The 16,484-nt window shown below is 38.3% G+C and overlaps 1 protein-coding gene across 2 annotated transcripts in view; it reads left to right on the plus strand.

The window, feature by feature from the left end:
- LOC126092211 (UDP-glucose 4-epimerase) overlaps window positions 1-16,484 on the plus strand; it is a 111,654-nt gene that overhangs the window by 91,313 nt on the left and 3,857 nt on the right. The window lies entirely within an intron of this gene.

Here is a 16,484-nt window from a genome sequence, read left to right on the forward strand (position 1 = left end):
GAATACATTCCCGCATTAGTCATGCCTCTTACTGATGTCTGTAAGACACACAGTGGATACAACATTATTCCTAGAACATAGTGCAATATCTTGACTGATCCCATGTTTTTCCCATGTTCCACAAGTGCTTGATGTTTCTCTTCAGCCTTCTTCTGGATACTAATTGTCTTTAATCTTCTAAGAAAGAAATAATTGCTTCTGAAAAATCAGTTTGATCAGTAATATAGAATGTTGTTGTCATAGGTGTTAGTTCAGTAGGGTTCATATGAACATACACTGCTGAGGGTAAATTATTGAAAACAATTGATATTACAGTAGCACAAAAACTGAAATCAAGTCAAGCTGAGCTCAGAAGTCTGCTTTATATAAATGTTAATCTCAGACTATTTCACCAAGAAATGATAAACTTCGAGCAGTAAAATTTTGAGAATCAAGTTGAGTTCAGTTGCATTCATCAGTTCACATCTGAGTGGCACTACAAAAGAAAGGATTTTGCTTGTTGTGATGTCATCCATTCTGGCACTACAAGTGCTATGTTACTCACAGCACCAGGTTAAATGCTTTTCTCTGAAACTGCATATAGGATAAAATTAATATATTTCCAAAAGTGCTCACTTGGGATGATGAACTAGACAGTTCATATTAAATTTTTAACTACTAAACACTTCTTAATTGCTATGACAACTGTATGCTCATTGATAAACAGAAATATTTGCATTTGTACGTCAATTAGCAAAGTCATGTTTATCGGCCAATAGCGAACTGAAGCAGTGTTTTTGTGGCTCAGTAGTAACATGCTGGACTGGAGATTGTAAGGTTTAGGTTCCATCTCGGGTCAGTCCTGTGAGTATTATTGGCACTTACCACTTGTTTCGCCTCTGGCGACATTTGATAATGTGCAAAATGCTGAGTTGCATCACAGTTTGAAGCCCACATTAAACTGTAGGTGCCCATATATTGGGATGAATAACTTTGTTTAAAGACCTGAGGAAGGCAAGGGTATACCACCTCCAAAAGAACAAAGTACATCGCTATGGTTTTCACAACGAACTATCAGGCCGATGACAACTGTACGTAAACAGATAATGTAAGTGTATACTTCTGCTGTTCTCTGCATCAGTAGTTACTTTAGCATTGAATGACAATTGCTTTAATATCAGCAAACTATTAGACTTTCATTCACACAGAAAGATGCCTAAATCCATTATCAACGATCTGTAATACTGTATTTTACAGACTATAAGACACAATTTTTATCCCCTCCTTTTCAAAAAATTGCCTCCAAAATTCAGTTGCATCTTATACTCAAAATTAATACAAAATGTCCAGTGTTTGATTTAAAATTCCTACCAGTCTTAAAAATGGCTATATATTCGGTGCCGGGAAACCTGTCTCTATCTGGCAACATTGGATTCAACTGGTAGCAGCAGTGCACCGATGCGACGAACATGAGGTATGGGGATTCACAAGCATCTAAAGCTATCTACCTCCCACATCACCATCACAAACCCAGAATACTGTCCAGCCTGTGATGTGTCATTGCAGTCTGCAGTGCCAGTGAACTTTAATTGACAATTATTTATGTCATCCATAACAGTACAATGTTTTTGCTAGTAGCTACTTTTGTAATGGAAAAATATAAAAGGCATTCATATGATGCAGCCTGTAAATCGAAAGTAACAGCACAAGCAGAAGAACATGGAAACAGAGCAACTAATTGGGATTTCGGCCCTCCACCGACCGGGGGGGGGGGGGGGGGGGGGGGGGGGGGGGATTCACAACTGGCAGGCTAGTAAAGAAGAACTGAAGAAAATGAGGAAGACTAAATGTGCAAATAGAGAACTGAATGCAAAATGGCCAAAACTAGAAGATTGACGTATTGAAATCGACTCAAGGGCACCGTCAAAATGGCATTGGAATGAATACAAGAATGGTTCAAATACATGCTCATAAGCTAGTGCTGCAGTGGAACTTAACAGACTTTAAAGGTGGAGTAGGTTGGTGCTACAGGTTTATGGAGCGTCATGGACTTAGCAAGTGTACCAAAACCAAAATATCTCAGAAAATGCCACAAGAGTATGAAGAGAAAATGTTATCTTTACATCACTTTATTATTCAACTAGTGTGAAACTAAGCCAAATAGTGAATATGGACGAAACTCCTCTGACATTTGATATGTGAAGTAGCAACTGTTACCATGAAAAGTGCTGAAACTGTACCTATATAAAGACAATTGGACATAGAAAAAATGCACTGCACTGGTTGTCCTTTCATGTTTTGCTGACAGTACTAACTTAATCCAGTGATCATTTTAAAGCACAAAACAATGCCAACACCTTCTGAAATACCACCAGGTGGTGTTGTTCACATACATGACACAGTTTTTTCATGGATGAGGCTTGTATGAAATTATAGATTAACAGTGTGTGGTGGAGAAGGAAAGATGATTTATTGAAGAAGAGCTCTAATCTTGTGCTAGATCAATTTAGTAGTCATTTGAAAAATTCTGTGAAAGAGAAATTGAGACAGGAAAATACAGAGCTTGCTATTATTCTGGGATTCACAGTTGCAATCTCTTGATGTAATTAAACCATTTAAAGTGTGTATGAGAGAGGACTGGAACAAATGGATGATGGATGAAACCGAACATGAATTCATGCCAAAGGGGAGCTTTAAAACAACCTTCAATCAAACAAATGTGCCAGTGAATAAAACAGTCATGATCTAGAGTGAAAGAAGACATTATTGTTGAATGGTTCAAGAAGTGCGGCATAAGTAATACTCTCGATGGCAGTGAAGACAATCTCATATATGAAAAGGACAAAGATGACAATGAAGAGGAAGAAGAAGAAGGAGAAGGTGGTTCATATGACAGTTTTCAACGATTTTAAAGGTCAGTTCAGTTTTATAAACTAAGAATATTTTTAGTCTGGCTTTGCAGTCTAATAATGGAAATGCTAAAAATGTTATTTTTTTTTAAAAAAACTGCTTAAAAATTAAGGTGTGTCTTATAGTCCATAGTGTGTTATAACCCGTAAAATATGATATGTATATTTGCATCATGCTAGATTTGCCAGCAAAAGGTAGTCATGAATTATCTACTGTCCAACGATGTATTAACTACAGTATTTGTTATAAAGATAGTTACAACAAAAATATGCTTTGAATTCATACCAGCACTTGCTGTATCGTAGCATTCTGGGCCAGTGTGGTGGGAAGTGTTCTTTGTTCATGACTCCTTAAGCGCTGAGAACTATCGTGTCTTTTCGGTTGTTTTACAGATATGTGATTATTTTGATGTTTCTTGGCTGTGGAAAAGCTGCTTCCACTTATTTGTCTCCATCACTACAAACAAAATCTTCAAAAATATATATTACGATTGTATCTACAATGTAAGGTTAACATCTGCATGTGTAAATTTCTAATTTAGTGGTGTTGCCTATCTTGACTTGTGCTAATTTAGATCAGTTGATTCAAACTGGATTTATTTTCTGAACTAACAATTTTCAGTATGGCCCTCTTCATTTTTCTTCATACTTTTTAACATTTTAAAATGTTTGGATAATAAGTTGCCGTCTCTTTAATCTAAGAATAGATTATCAATGCAGCTAGCCGCTATCTCTGTATAATGTCTTGTCTGTATAGACGTGTATCTGTTGTCTTTAAGATCCCTTTACCTTCACACCTAAGTCTATACAGTAAAGTAAGGCCCTCCCAGTTCTTGGCTGATCCGTGATAAGACAGGCAAAAAATTAGACTAATGGAGGATTATTAGTATTATCTCTATTTTCATTCGCTCTCTCTCTCTCTCTCCTTTATCTATGTACAGTTTTTAATATAATATTTCATTACGTGAAATCAGCCAAATAGAATCTTTGGTGGAGTCCTTCGTCTTGGTAATCAGCGGCTGGCTTGCTGTAAGAGATCTTTACATTTATTATTATTGTTAAACACTGCAGTCAGTCAGGAGAATCAATCGTTTGGACAATTTGTTCCTTTTAAGAAAGACTGCGAATTCCAGATGTGTACGAAGCCTTTTTGGGCAATTTAACACTGACTCAGTGATTGCAGGCTCTCTTCGACACAGCTGAAACTTCCCCACTAATTACAGGGCCAACGTGATCAACAAATGATTCAGAAAAAACTCATTCGTTCATTCACTCCAGAACAAAAAAGTCACAAACCTTATTTATGGAGGAAATCGTGTATTAAATCCATCTCCATTACATGTCCAGATCTCCGGTGATTCTTGCCTAAATTATTTTCCTTTTACAATCTCTTTCTCTTCAAAACATACCGCTAGCGGCACAAATGTTAATTGGCTTGTTTTTGCGAGAAGAAAAGCAGAATATGTATCTCTCAGAAACATGTCGATCCCTCAACAGATACTTCAGAAACTGTCCTAGTTACCACTCTAACAACCATGGAGAATGCATATATGCATCTCTGTTATTTCAAAGAATAAACGCACTAGAAAATACTTTGGTGTCGGCGAGCTGTCGCCGCATATATTACGAAAAAATCAGATCAGATAACTTTTCCAAAGTGAATGAATGTGGATAGTTTGATTGAAAATGATTAATTGGTGCGTGGTAGAGGGACATGAAAGGGAAGCAGTGGTTGGGAAGGGAGTGAGACAGGGTTGTAGCCTCTCCCCGATGTTATTCAATCTGTATATTGAGCAAGCAGTAAAGGAAACAAAAGAAAAATTTGGAGTAGGTATTAAAATCCGTGGTGAAGAAATAAAAACTTTGAGGTTTGCCGATGACATTGTAATTCTATCAGAGACAGCAAAGGACTTGGAAGAGCAGTTGAACGGAATGGACAGTGTCTTGAAAGGAGGATATAAGATGGACATCAACAAAAACACAAGGATAATGGAATTAGTCGAATTAAGTCGGGTGATGCTGAGGGAATTAAATTAGGAAATGAGACACTTAAAGTAGTAAAGGAGTTTTGCTATTTGGGGAGCAAAGTAACTGATGATGGTCGAAGTAGAGAGGATATAAAATGTAGACTGGCAATGGCAAGGAAAGCGTTTCTGAAGAAGAGAAATTTGTTAACATCGAGTATAGATTTAAATGTCAGGAAGTCTTTTCTGAAAGTATTTGTATGGAGTGTAGCCATGTATGGAAGTGAAACATGGACAAGAAGAGAATAGAAGCCTTTGAAATGTGGTGCTACAGAAGAATGCTGAAGATTAGATGGGTAGATCACGTAACTAATGAGGAAGTATTGAATAGGTTTGGGGAGAAGAGGAGTTTGTGGCACAACTTGACAAGAAGAAGGGATCGGTTGGTAGGACATGTTCTGAGGCATCAAGGGATTACCAATTTAGTATTGGAGGGCAGCGTGGAGGGTAAAAATCGTAGAGGGAGACCAAGAGATGAATACACTAAACAGATTCAGAAGGATGTAGGCTGCAGTACGTACTGGGAGATGAAGAAGCACAGGATAGAGTAGCATGGAGAGCTGCATCAAACCAGTCTCAGGACTGAAGACCACAACAACAACAACAACAACAACAGAGGGGATCTGCTGTGGGGACATTACAACTTTTAGGATTTGAAGTTCATAATCCGGATACAGTTTCCTAAATTTTTTTTAAAAAATGGCTTTGAAGACTAGAAGATAAAAAGAGTGCTGTTATGTATGAAACATTTCTAGCACATTAACATATTCACTGGTAGCTGAGTGCATAGTGTAACCATTAAAATTGTGTCTATCTGAATCCACGGTATTTTCATTGAGCAATAATTGTGTTTACTACTTAAAACTTAGTTTTTAATGTGAACACTCTTGCTATAGATCCTAACTATTGTCAGTAACAACTTGTAGCAAATTTTGCTTCAAAAGCCCTTAACATCTTACACAATTATCAAAGAAGCCCCTACTGTAGATAAAAAGAGCTTCTCATTTCTTAATTGCACTGTTCAGCTGTCATTTTAACACTGCAGGCGAAACATTTACACAAGTGTACTGATATTTATCGAAGGTGAACAGTTACACACATATTGTAAGAATGAATGTCCAGGTACAGTAAGCATAACCGGTTACCGTACCATTCACAACAACACATCCTCTCTATGTTAATATATGTGCAGCTTATAGGAGTGTGTAATGAGGTAAGCTCTTTAAATAGGCCTACTTGAGAATTTTCAGAAATTTGCAGTTTCTTGTCTTGGGTTGATTGTTAAAGTCTTTTGCAGCATGTAGTAAAGTTCCACTCTAGACTCTGCCTGAGCAAGGTGAACTGATATTTTTGATCATTTTATTACTGTCAATTCTATTTTCTTTTTAAACACAAGGTAATTTCTGTGACATATAAAACGTTCATGGCATATAATTTGTTCTATGAAATTTCGCGTTAACTGTTAGATGTAAATAACATGCAACCGTGATATTGTGGTCCAAAGTCTTCTGACCATCTTCAGATGTACACTGGTGAAAGTGCAGTGATTTCCCCTGTTTAGAACTTTGCTGATGTATGCATGGTGTACACAGTTATCATTGCCCTAATCAGTCAGGATGGCAGTTTCCAATTAGGTAATGTATAATACAAAAACTAATGTATAATATAAAAACCTTCACGCCCTGCACGGTCGGCACCACTCTGTGGTTTTTGCCATGTGAAGAAGGTCGATCTTAGGTCGCTGAGCTGAGCTTTCATCATGGAGGACATTCACAGCAAGGTACAGACTTGCAGCAGACCTGTATGCATTCTAGCAAACACTTGTGCAGTAACAGCTGTATACACCACACATGCTCTGGCAGTGTATTAAACAGGGAAGATCAACTATAAAATTTCAGTGTTTCGGCGACTGTTGCAAGACGCCTTCCTCAGGGTGTACTGCTGACTGCAGGGAAGGTCAGTGTACTTTCGCCAGTGTACACCTGAAGATGGCCAGAAGATCATGACAGCAAGTTATCAACATCCAGCAGTTTGCCTAAAATTTCATCGCGCATGGTAATTACTACTTATGGCTCTTAAAAATTATTTATTGTAGTTGCAATTTTCAGGCTCACTCATTTCCACGCAAATATCATAAACCTGTGGGAAAGGGCTCCTACAGGAGCACGAAAAAAGGCAAATGTGCTTCTGTTTCAAAGACGACTGAAAAGTGGGGTAACAGCTGCATCATTCTATCTTCCTCAGCACCTACAAAAAAATTCTGCATGTGAACATACCCGCACTTTTTCTAACATTAATCTAGCCTCTTACTCCCACAAGCTGCCCTAACTGTAATTCTCACACTCACTAGGCCATCACTAGAAGTCGCTCATACCCATCCACTCCCACTTGCCCATTCTCACTCTCATTCAGCCCAACTCATTGTCATTATCTCTTTTTGTCTCTCAAACTGTCACTGTCTCTTATCCCACAGTCACTGTCTCTCTCTTGCTATCTCTTATTGCTACTATTTCATTTATGCCTTCCCACTACTCCTGTTTCTTCTCACTATCACTATCTCTCTTCCTTGTTGTCATTGTCACAGGCTTTTGTCTCTGATTGTCAGCAGCTCTTGCCCACTTTCACTTTCTATTTCTATTTATTCCTCTCCCACTGGCACTGTCTCCTTCACTCTTTTACGAGCACAGTTGTGTCACTGTCAACTACATTCCACTGCCACTGAATCACTGGGTTTCTCTCACACTGCCATTGTCTCCTTTGCTCATTCTGTACCAAAACAACTGTCTAATATCATCCAGTATTTATTAACTTTCCATCCTTTCCCAGTGCCACTGTCTCCTCCTCTCTCAGCATAATAAAGTATGGATATGTTGACATGACAAAATTTTTGGGGACATTTATGAAGGTGCTGAGGAAGCTTGTACCACACTTTTCAGCAAGAGTCCTACAAAAAGGAACATATTCATATTTTTGTGCTACAATAGGAGCTACTTTCCATTGATGCCCATCTTTTCCCTGCCACAGCAGGGCGTGTCACTCATATGAGAAGAATTTGATGGATCAGTAAAATTTTGATAGTTAACTTATGTGTGAAATTGAAATAATGGAAAACTAATTTTATACCTCAGACCAGATTTTACATGCACTAAAATTTTTCATGTACTTCAGTCCTGCAACATGGGATTCCCAGAACCCTTGTGGTGATAATTGAGATACTTCACTGCATAGCTTTCATGTCGCATCACTTTATAAACTACATTTTCACTTCATACTGTATTTTATGTGTACAAGTAGGGTAACTTCAAACCTCTGCATCCCAGAAAAAGATAAAGAAGTCAAGAAAATTTTCAAGATTATTTGAGATCAAGATATTAGAAAATATCGTAAAAATTAAAGTCATTTGCTGTGAGTAGCCATCTTGGTATCTGCAGTTGGAGTGTATTTTAGTGGCTGATGACTGCTGTATTCAGGTTGTGTGGCAATGTTTTGACTGCTTGAGCAATGGCTGTTCTACACCTATTAATCCATGCAGCTACACCTAACACTACCACTTTAATGCTCCATTATTAGATTAGTTTAGGAGTCAACCTTGCAACTCATGTTTTATCTCAAGAGTCCAGCTATGCTGTGTCGTGTTCTTCCTCGGTATTGAACTTCTTTCTTCCATGCAGTTTTCTATAAGTGAAGTGGCTATAATACAAAACACTGCTTCTCTACTTAAATAAATTGTAGATTGATTCCAGTTAAATCTGTATACTGCCACAAACAAACATTCATAAACGATTACATGTTATATTGGAAGATACTACTCCCATAACCAACTAATATTACTGTCTCAAAGACCTCTCACTGGCATTTTGGTTCAAAAAAATCGTAAGAAAAATCTTTTTTTTTTTTGGGGGGGGGGGGGTGTTAGCTAAGGAACTGCCTATGAACTAATGGTGCCTTGATAAGCCTTGTAAGACCCATTGTAGACCATATCAAATGCAAAAAAGATCCAACTGGTTTGCTCCATTTGCCTAAGCAGGAGGAAGTGTGTAATATTCAGACTTTCTTCCTGTGCTATAGGATAGTGACATTGATGATCCGTCTGTTGGTACACAAACTGCCCGTTACCCAATGCCTATCCAAAACTCTTGCTCCTACCTTCCTATCACCAACAGAACCTAAGGTATGAGTCTCAGAAGAATCCTATTTGTATGCATGGTGTTTTGGAACATGTTAGGTAGCTGATAGTGTCGTATGCATACTGATTAGAGTGCTGCAACGTTCCATGTTGGACCGGTCATGGCTCGCCTGTTGACGGGGGGACCGAGCCGCTCGTGTCCGGCCCCACACCACTCGGCTCGGTCACGTACTCGCCCCATGTCTGATGTCCGGATTCTGGACACGCGGATAACCGAGCATGACCGGTCACCGCTGACGTCTCACCTCGCCTCGCCACGGCTCGCTGATCTCTACTGTACAAATACAACGCCTCTCTGTCTCTCTCTCTCTCTCTCTCTCTCTCTCTCTCTCTCTCTCTCTCTCTTTCTTTCTTTTAATACAAAAGTAACGTTTCCAAGAACGGGTACATTACTCAGTTAAATTCATAGAGTACTTTCTTTTATAATATTTACTCCCGTCTTCCTAACGTCCGGGAATTTTGTTATAAATAAAACATTGATCAGAAGAGACCAATCTGTGTTAATGTAATGAGATGTAAGCGTCAAATAGTGCACCTGATTATGCGAATCAGTCCACATATCAACTATCGCAGCACATGTTTTATTAATAACTTCCGCAATAACAGAAGGCATTATACTGTATTGCATCAGCTTGTTCTTTGACATGTCTGCTTATAGTAGAGGGATGTGGCATGACATCTGCCACGTTAACTTTTCCATAATGCGCACCTAGATGTATTAATTCTTGGCCTAGTTCTCTGAAACCTTCACCGCAAACAGCATTAAAAGGTCTCATATCTTTAGCACACATTGCAACACACTTTGCTGTAATACTATTTTTTATTACTGCCGGTATTCCTGAAGGAGCTGTATCTTTGTGAGGTTACTTGCAACTGTGTTTCTTTAAAAGAGTGGTTCCCGATTGGAAACACAATAATGTGGAGCAGTTTATGCATGATACGTATCCAGTAGACGCACTGTTTTCGTCTACAACCACCAAAAATATGCTCCATACTTGGCTTTTTAGATCTTCCCGTCTCTTCAATGTGTAAACATTGATTTCAATCTTACGTCTTACTGCACTGGTTTCCTCGCACTGCATGATTGCAGAGAGAGAGAGAGAGAGACACCACAAATGAGAAGCCCGTATTGGCTGCAGTCTCACACGGATAATGACACGTGTAATGTGTTTGAAGTTGCGTGCTACGTATTCGGTCACGGCTTCTATGCTCGGTCACTAGAACTAGTGCAGGCAGCCTATCCAGTTAGGGTGTGCTCGCCCCATCTCGTATTTTGTGCTCGCTTACTCGGTCATGCAGGACTCTAATACTGATACAGTTAGGCACACAGGTATAAATACAGCTACCATTCCAATATTCAAACAAGTACGAGTGGTATCCAGGTCACACAATAGCCATACATGCACAAAAGGAAAATTCAATACAGAAAACTACTAACCTACAAGAGAATTGCTAGGAAGTACTTATCTTAAAGAGCTGAAATATTTAGTATTAGCAATAGACACTCATCAGTGTAAAAGTTCACGACACTATCATAGCTTTTGGAATTGTTAGTTCCTTCCTCAGGGAGGAAAGAGGGATAGATTGAGGAAGGTTAAAAACACTGCTGTATCACTCAAAGATTAAAAACTAGAATAGTGTTGTGTAATTTTTCTTTTATATGTGTGTATCATCAGAACTAAGTGTTTCTGCACTTGAAGGTAAGTGATGGCCAGTAATTATGTCTCATAATTTAAAATCTGTACCCAGAACGACAGCAGAGCTAGAGTAGTAACGTATCTGTGTACTACGTAATCTGCCTACAAGCTCTATAAGGCACCAAATGGTGCATGGCAGAGGGTATATTGTACTACTATTGATCATTTCTTTTCCTTTTCCATTTGCAAATGGAACAAGGGAAAAGTGACTGTCTGTATGCTTCCTAGTTTCTTGATACTTAATAGAAATGTACATCGGCAACAACATAAACAATCCGCAGTTGGCTGCAAATTCCAGTCTGTAAATTTTCACAATAGTGTTTTGTGAAAATATCATAATCTTCCCACCAGCAATTCCCCTTTGAGTTCTCAAAGCATCTCCATAATACTTGTATGTTGATTGAACTTACTGGTAACAAAACTAGCAGTGCGCCTCTGAATTGCATTGATCCATTCCTTTAATCTGACCTGAAGCAGTAGTCAACAGTACTCAAGAATGGGCCACACAAGTGTTGCAAATGGGGTCTGGTTTATAGTACAGATACACATTCCTAAAATTCTCCCAGTAAACGAAAGCTGACCATTCATCTTTCATACTACCATCCTGAGCTGTTTGTTGCGTTTCATATTGCTTTGCAGCATTAGGACTAGATATTTGATAGACATGAAAATGTCAAGTAGAACACTGCTAATACTGCATGTGAACGTTACAGGATTGCTTTTCCTATTCATCTGCATTAACTTACATTTTTCTACATTTTGAGCATGTTACCATTCACCACACTAAATGTAAATTTGGTCTAAGTCATCCTGTATCCTTCTACAGTCACTCAGTGATGATACTTTCTTGTAATCCACAGTGCCATCACATTAAAGTGCATTGCACACTCCAAATGACGTGGTTCATTTGAACATTGGCCATATTTTGACTGTTATTCATCAGAGTGTATAGTTTGTTGGCAACAATACTGCAGAGAAGTTTATTTATGATGCGGTTTTTATGTATGATGTGGTTGCTTTTGCAGTTAGTCGTGCCTCTGCTGAGCAGAGTGATATTAGTAATGCAAATAAGGAACAGGCAGACAGGGAGAGAAAAACTAGGGATAATCACTGAATAGAAATGAAGGCAGAAGCACAGTTAGCCTTGGGTGTGTCCAGTGCCAAGTTACAGAGCGAACTCTTCAGTATGAATGAAGTTATCTATATTGCTACTATACCACATGGGTCCTTTGTATTCTCCCACTGAGCACCAATTTCCCAAGACATAAACATGGTGTTCTGCGTGTTAAGTTCTCGTGACATTTATATTGGTTGTAATTTATTTTTTTATTATTATTTATTTTCCTCCTCTTTGTGTCTCATTTAAATCCCCCCCCCTTTTTCTTTCCACTCTTTGCTTGCATTAATCTTTCTACTTCGTATTTTCTCTTATATCAATAATCCACTTATACTTCAGGCTCTGTCCCTTCTATCATCTCTGAAATGGGACTGGCACAGAGCTTGACCACATACTGTCTGAAGCCTTCTCCCTCATCTGCACCTCCCTTGCTCCTCATAACAGAGAGATCCTTCTGAGCCTAGGATTTGAGTGACCTGCCCTCCCTTTTTTCCAGCTTCCTCCCCCTCCCCCCCCCCCCCCCCCAGCAAATATTTTCTTCCTCCTTGAAGAAGGAACATATTGCTCTGAGAGGTAGGAATGTTGCTTTCTATTTTTTCCATCGGCAGTGCTGACGGATATTCTAGAAACCCTCATTATTATTGTGTGTCAGATATATTATAGGTAAGGTATTCTTTAGAGAGAGGCAGTTCAGCCTTGAAAGGGAGGAGAAAGTGAATGGAGATGAGGTGAGATATGATACAGTAAAAATAATTTGACAGAGCACTGAAAAACCTAATTTGAAACTAGGCACTTGTAGCAGAGGCAGTGTATAGATGTACCTCTTGTTGATTTAATAATTTGTGTCTTCTTCATGGTAGAGCTGCAAATGGTGTTATATTAGCTATATGTCCATGGTTTACAATGGAAATTAAAGAAGGACCTTTGGATACCAACACCTTTCAGTATAAAAAGAACCCTTGAAAGATCATTTTTTCAGTAAATTCGTTTTTCCTAAGCAGGAAGTCAAATGTTAATGAAAGCCATCAAAAGAAGCACAGCAATTTCATTTAAGTTTTAATAGACAAAACAAAATGAGCAAATCCATATATCCTAGCCAATTAAATTCAAGATTAGTTTGTAGTCACTAACCTGAACATTGGAACTACTAAGCTGAGCAGACTCCAAACACTTTAAATTGCAGAATCGTTCATTTCTGTGGTCTAATTTTGACGAAGTGAAGCTTATACATTGCCTCAAGCTACAGCAAAGTTACCTGTGAAAACCTTTTGATAATTTGTTCATTAGTTTTAGAAATTAGCATGTTCATACAGACAGACATTATGGTCTTACAGTTTCATTATTAGTTTAGATATAAACCAGAGGGAAGGACTTTCAGACAGTCATGTCACTTGTACCAACACACAAATTTGTATGCAGTAGGAGGATAGCTTTTTCGGAATAATACAGTTTTTCATGCAGATATATAGTAAGGAATGGAACTGAATACATTGTAACAGCTGAAAATTTGTACCAGACCTGGACTTTTCACCAGGATTTTTGTCTATCATGAGTAGTGTCCTCATCCATTAGGCAATCCCCTGAGTATTCCTCCAGGTAAGACTGAAGCCATCATTGTCACTTATCTTTCCACCTGTGATTTTCAAACACTACAGGTAGTAGTGTTGGGAAATCCCTTTGCATTAGACAACTATTTTTGCACCTCAATAGATTATTATGTGATACTCCCCTCAACATTTCTTTAGCTTGATGTTCCATTCTATTATTCCACTACATTCCACAGATTCAGTTCTCCTTGTGAGGTGTTTCCTGTTGCACTAGAGCTTTGAGTTACATTTGTTGCTACATCATTTAATTTATAGTTTAATTTCTAGCTGTAGCAGTCTCGTAGACTCTTCTTCCATCAGTCAATATTAAATCTCTTTTTGCAAGAATTGTTGCATTTTAGGAGCTTTCCGCTGTCTTTGAAATGATAGGGATATTTTTGCCTGTATCAAATGCTGACCTGTTCTACATTCTTCTGCACTGTGTGTGCTTTCATCCTGAAATTTTAAGTATGAATTGTAACAATGGAAAGTCTAAGTTGGAATATCAACAGTATTATGAAAAGGATAGATTGCTACTCACCGTGAAGATGTTGAGTTGTGGACAGGCACAATGAGAAGACTGTTACACATTAAGCTTTGGCCAAACCATCTTCAGAAAGGACACGCACACATACACACAAGTAAGCACACCTCATGCACCCATGACCACTGTCTCCAGCCACCCACCAGAAATAATGGTCATGTGTGTGTGATGTGTGCATACTTGTTTGAATGAAGGTGTACATGTCAAACCTTTTCATAATATTGTTAACTATGAACTCTGTTTTGCTGTAATATAATCAGTCTCAGGTGAGAAGTATTGTTCCTTTTGTGCCAGATATATGTGTATTTCTTTGTGATTAAGATAAGATTTTTTCATAAGTTTGTGTCACACAAGTCTGCTACTGTCTCACTATTGCTGTTAACTTTTGTCTTCGCCTTGTGGACCAAATACCTTGCTGTTTAATTTTCTTACTGTGGGGTCATTTAGATCCTTCTAATAGACATTTTTTCCATTTCCTTTGTATTTATCATTATTTGATAAAATTTGTCTTTCATGTTGTCTTTCTCATCACTTGGAGAATATGATACAACAATAAAAATTTTTCGTCTTTACGGCCAAGTTTGCACATATCACATGTTTATCAATTTGTTCCCGTTTTTATCATGTTTGAGAGTTAAATATCACAATTGGAACATTAGCGTTCACCCTTCTTTTATTTTTATTCCATTGTACATACCTCCATCACTTAAAGTTTAGAGATCCTTATGTGTTTAATAGACCATAAACTGATTGATTCTACCTCAAAATATGTCATATAGATGACTCTTGTAACACATAACTAGCTTAATAGCACCTATATTTGAAATAATCTATGTACCAACCACAGGATTAAGTTGATTCACTTGTTTAGAAATGTTTCGAGCAGTTTTACTATTTTCTTTGCACGTAAGTTATGTCATTTGAAGTCTTACTGTTCGTCGTTTTGCTTTTAACTGTGATGCTTGAAAGCATAAGGGAATTAAAGATGAAGAAAGGAAAATTTACTTGAGGAAAATTTTTAATTACATAGAGGTATAATGGCCAGCCAGTACTTACCTTCAAGCAAAGCTCAGCATACTGCTAACAGACGCATGTAATTTTTTTTTTTTTTTAATAAAATGTACATGGCTTTCAGAATGTTAGTGCCTTCTTCAGGCAGGAAAGAGGTACAGATTGGAAAAGGTTTGAAAGGAATATCAGGTCATTCAGATCAGGTGAACATAGGTGAAGGGGGACATGTCAGGGAGTAAGAGACCAAAGGAGTGTGTTAGTTTCAGCCCAGAAATGATACAGGGTGACAATTATTGAACTATATGAAAAATAAATTACATACAAACTATGGCGTCCACACACTTCATTCAATACGTAAACGTCACTACAGATATTCGGATTTAGGTTACGACATGTTCGATATGCCCGCCATCATTGACGATGATGTGGTGCAGACAAATACCGAAGTGTCAGAACATTGATGCTGTCATTGACCTCCTGAATGGCTGTTTTCAGCTCAGCAATGGTTTTGGGGTTATTGCTGTACATCTTGTCTTTAATACAGCCCCACAAAAGGTAGTCGCATGTGTTCAAATCTGGAGAATATGGCGGCCAATCGAGGCCCATGCCAGTAGCCTCTGCATACCCCAGAGCCAGAATGCGGACTCCGAAGTGCTCCTCCAGGACATCAAACACTCTCGCGCTTTGATGGGGTTGAGCTACGTCTTGCATGAATCACATCTTGTCAAAATCAGGATCACTTTGGGTAATGGGGATGAAATCATCTTCCAAAACCTTCAGGTACCTTTCAGTAGTCACAGTTCCATCAAGGAATATCATACCGATTATTCCATGACTGGGCAGTGCACAACACACAGTCACCCGTTGAGGGTGAAGAGACTTCTCGATCATGGAATGCTGATTTTTTGTTCCCCAAACGTGCCAATTTTGCTTATTGACGTACCCTTCCAAATGGGTGGGCTTTGTTGCTAAACCAAACTGTATATGCATATACTAATTCCCATCATGCCCCGCGGTCAACTGTGCAGTTTGAATGTCCTAACACAACCGTTCAGAAATTATGATGATTTCATTTCATATAGTTCATTAATTGTAACCCTGTAGAAGGGCCTAACAGGAAGAGAATTGAGGCCTAACAAGAAGAGAATTGAGAAGTGTATTTAATAACTAAGAAGAAAGGAAATTGGGTGAAACCAAAAATAGGAAGGGGTCGGGGGGCAGGAAATTGAGATAAAAAAGTAAGCAAGTAAATAAATGACTAACTAATGAAATACTACCTGTGGGTAGGAAGGAGGAGAATTGTTCATGGAAGTTAAGTTAAAGAGTGTGGTGGAATGCAAGGATGTATCAGAGATCGTAGTTTCCATCTCCAGAATTAAGGATGGAAATATCAAAATGTCATGTGTGGTGAAGCAGGCAATAAAGTCTCAT

The sequence above is a fragment of the Schistocerca cancellata genome, chromosome 7, assembly GCF_023864275.1.
Source record: "Schistocerca cancellata isolate TAMUIC-IGC-003103 chromosome 7, iqSchCanc2.1, whole genome shotgun sequence".
NCBI classification, from domain to species: domain Eukaryota; kingdom Metazoa; phylum Arthropoda; class Insecta; order Orthoptera; family Acrididae; genus Schistocerca; species Schistocerca cancellata.